The following is a 3,757-nucleotide window of genomic DNA, read 5'->3' as shown; positions in this document are numbered from 1 at the left end:
TGCCTTTAATCAATTGTTTACATCTCCTTTATTTGTCTTGCTTTATTTTCATTAATTTACTTTCATCTTGTTGATTTGTTTAGTTGATCTCCTATCTCAACCCAAATAGTTACACCCTAAGACACAACCATTTGCAATTGAGAATCTTACATCAATACCCGTCCCTTGGGATCCGATCTTTACTTGCCTCTTTGCTAAGAGTAGTTTGTAAAGTTATAAATATTGTTTTGGTTGGTAGCTTTTGACGACAAGTTTAAACCACACCAAAAATGGCGCCGTTGCCGGGGACGGTGTTAACTTGATTTGATTTTCATTAATTGTTTTTAGTTGTGTCTTTCTTTACCTTGGGGACGGCTACCCTTGGTATTGACTCATGGAAGAAGTTGGCACTTGCTTTCTACAAGAAATTCTATCCTCCGAAGAAGAATAACATGTTGAGAGCCCAAATCACCAGGTTCAAACAAAGGTATGAAGAATCATTGTATGAAGCATGGGAGAGATTTAAGGACACTTGTTGTTCTTGTCCACACCATGGACTTAGCGAGTGGTTCCTTGTGCAACAATTTTAGAATTGTCTATATGAAGACTCCCGCAACATTCTCAATATGGGATCAAATGGTATGTTCACCGAAGTTGATGACAATCAAACATGGGCCAAAATTGAAGAGATGTCGGTACATAATTCACAATATAGTAGGCCTCGAAAGGCCACTAGAGGAGGAAAGCATGAGGTAGATTCCATCACTCAATTGGGTGCCCAACTAAGTGCTCACATTGACACCATCAATTTGAAATTTGAGGAAGCTATGGTTAAGCTTGATGAAGCTTCTAAATCACCCAAACAACATGTTAATGCTATGGTGGCATCATCCTCAATTCCAAGTGGAGTATGTGAGAGTTGTGGAACTTTAGGACATGACCAAAGTGAATGTAGGGGTACAAGTGAATGCTTTCCAAGCATACAAAAGTGGCACCCCTTATTCCAACTATTACAATGAGAATACCAAATTCCATCCCAATCTTTCATACAAAAGGCAAAACGTTCATAACCCTCAACCAACATACACCCCACTTCCAATGAGAAATCAAGCTCAAAGACCCTTTTAGAACCAAAGCCAAGGTCATCAAAATTAACCTTCTTACAATCAACCCAATGACCAAGGCTTTGATGTTCAAAAAGTGGTCCTCCAAATGCAAAAGAACCAAGAAGAATTTTTCACCCAAATGCAAAAAGATAGCCAAGCCAAAGACATCACCATCAACAACATCCTAGCCCACACCAAGATGTTGGAAACCCAAATGTCTCAATTAGCATCTTCTAGCTCTCAAAGACAAAAGGGGCAATTACCACCTCAAAGTAATCCCCCAAGACATGAGTCGGTTAGTGCCATCCATTTGAGGAGTGGTACAAGGTATGAAGGGCCGAAGAAGCCAATTGATGAAGACATTGTGGATGCTAGTGACAAGCAAAGAGTTGTGGAGAACTCTAAAGAAGAAGAATCAATTTGAAAGAACAAGAATGAAGAGAAGGCCAAGGAAAGGGAGCCTATTGTGATTTGACTTCCATTCCAAAGTCGTCAAGCTAAGCCTAAGTTTGATGAACAACTTGAAAAGTTCATAGAAATTGTGAAGAACTTAGAAGTCTCAATCCCATTCACGGAATTGATCAATCATGTTCTGGCCTATGCAAAGTACATGAAAGATATTCTTACCAAGAAGAAATACATCCAAAAGCTAGAGACTATTGCATTCACTAAAGTGAGTAGTGCTATTCTTCAAGGAAGTTTACCTACAAAACTCAAAGATCCGGGAAGTTTCTCTATTCCATGCACCATTGGCGACACTACCATCAACAAAGCATTATGTGACCTTGGAGCAAGTGTAAGTGTCATGACATACTCGGTATACAAGAGACGAGGAATAGGAGAGCTCAAATGCACTAACATTACTCTTTAAATGGCGGATCGATCAACAAAGATACCTTTAGGGGTATGGGTGGATGTGCCCGTGAAAATTGGCAAGTTCTTCATCCATGTAGACTTCGTCATTGTAGATATGGAGGAGGATTCTAACATTCCTATCATCCTAGGAAGACCTTTCTTGCACACCGCGGGAGCGGTTATTAATGTGAAACATGGAGAGCTCACACTTGAAGTGGGGGATGAGACAATCACTTTTAACCTTGACAAAACAATGCGAGCTCCCCGACTACATGAGCCATGTTTCATGGTCGATCATTATAGCCGAGAAAGTGATAGGAAGAAGTTGGCATCTCAATGCAAAGATCAAGCTATAGGTAAAGAATCACTACCTATATGGAAGAAGAAAGTGGACAATCCTCAAGATGCTCTATCCGGAGAGAAAGGAAATTTCAACAACAAAGAGAGCTTGAATAGCTCACCACCAATTATGACAAGAAAGGAAGAAGGCCTCATTGGCCATGACAACAAGAAAGAGGAGTTGTTTTTATCAACTCATGATACAATTGGAGAACAAGCTAGTGAAGTTTGTGGTCTATGGGATGACGAATTTGGTGGAGTCCTCCCTAAACCACCATTTGTAAATATTATAACCTTTAAACTTGCATTTTACTTATTGTATTGCATTTTTGTCAATTTTAGATTTGGAATTTCATACTTTGATCAAGATTTTTATTTTGAGAGAAAGTGAGGGAGGGATTTTAATGCGTTTTAATGTGTAGTGTTGATCTAGTGTGGGGATAACAATTGCCTAGGCTAACCGAGCCTTCATAGTGCACCCACAATGTTGAACAAAGGCATGAAGAAAGAATGATATGGGAAATGGAGATCCCCACGAGTGGACCTGAACTCGTGGGTACAGGAGAAGATCCGAGCATCCCAGAGGGAACCCGCTCGTCTTGGAAGTGATCCGAGCGTCCTGGCTTTAAGACGCTCGTCTTGGGAGTATTGAGAATGAAAAATTTGGTCAGTTTAAAAATCTGAGCAGACTACATAGAAAACGCCCATCCCAGTCCTGAAGTCGCTCATCTCAAGAGAAATCTGCGTGTTCTAGCTGCTTCAAAAATTTAAGATTCAAATTCTCTATGAATCCGAGCGTCCCCAGGTGAAGACGAGTGTCCTCAGCAAAATCCGCCCGTCTCCTGAGGAATCCGCGCGTCTCAGCACAGGTTAGGAATTACAAAGCTTACTGACTGAGGATCCGAGCGTCCCTAACCCAAGACGCCCGTCTCCTGCTGCTGAATGAATATAACACGGGAATAAAATCTCCTCATCCCCAATTCATTTCTTTCTTTCAAAACATAAACACACACCTTTCTCCCTCAAAACCCTCAATCCTCTCATCAACAAAACACAAATTCCTCAACCAAATTCACCAAAATCAAACCCAAACTTCCTAAAATCACAATCAAATTACTCCTTCATCAACAAAACACCAACCAAACATCAAAATCCTCAAAAATTGAATCGATTTTCTAGGGTTTCAAGGCAATTTCGAAAATCCCAAAATCGATTAGGGATTAATTGGAGCTTGAGGAGACTAGAAGAATTCAAGCTTGGTTTGTTGATACAACTTTAACAAGGAGAACATGGCAAGAACAAAAGGTGGAAACAAGGCATCCACAACTTCAAATCTTTCCAAAAGGCAACAAGCTCTTTTAGCCTCAAAGGCTATGGTAGTGCATCAACTAAGGGTGGAGATTCAAGAAGTTTATACTCCTATGGTGGAAGCTACTCCTACTCCGGTCATTGAACAATTGCAAGATTATCCGGAGGTA

At 40.5% G+C, this 3,757-nt stretch overlaps 1 non-coding gene across 1 annotated transcript; it reads right to left on the bottom strand.

Annotated features, from left to right (window-relative positions):
* Positions 1–431: 431 nt before the first annotated feature.
* On the bottom strand, positions 432–538 carry LOC141603487 (small nucleolar RNA R71). The gene has a single exon (XR_012525358.1). It is a non-coding gene; the product is annotated as a small nucleolar RNA R71 (small nucleolar RNA).
* Between the last annotated feature and the right edge of the window lie 3,219 nt (positions 539–3,757).

The sequence above is a fragment of the Silene latifolia genome, chromosome 9 (assembly GCF_048544455.1).
Source record: "Silene latifolia isolate original U9 population chromosome 9, ASM4854445v1, whole genome shotgun sequence".
NCBI classification, from domain to species: domain Eukaryota; kingdom Viridiplantae; phylum Streptophyta; class Magnoliopsida; order Caryophyllales; family Caryophyllaceae; genus Silene; species Silene latifolia.
Note: the sequence above shows the minus strand (reverse complement) of the source record. Positions and strands in the feature narration are given on the sequence as shown.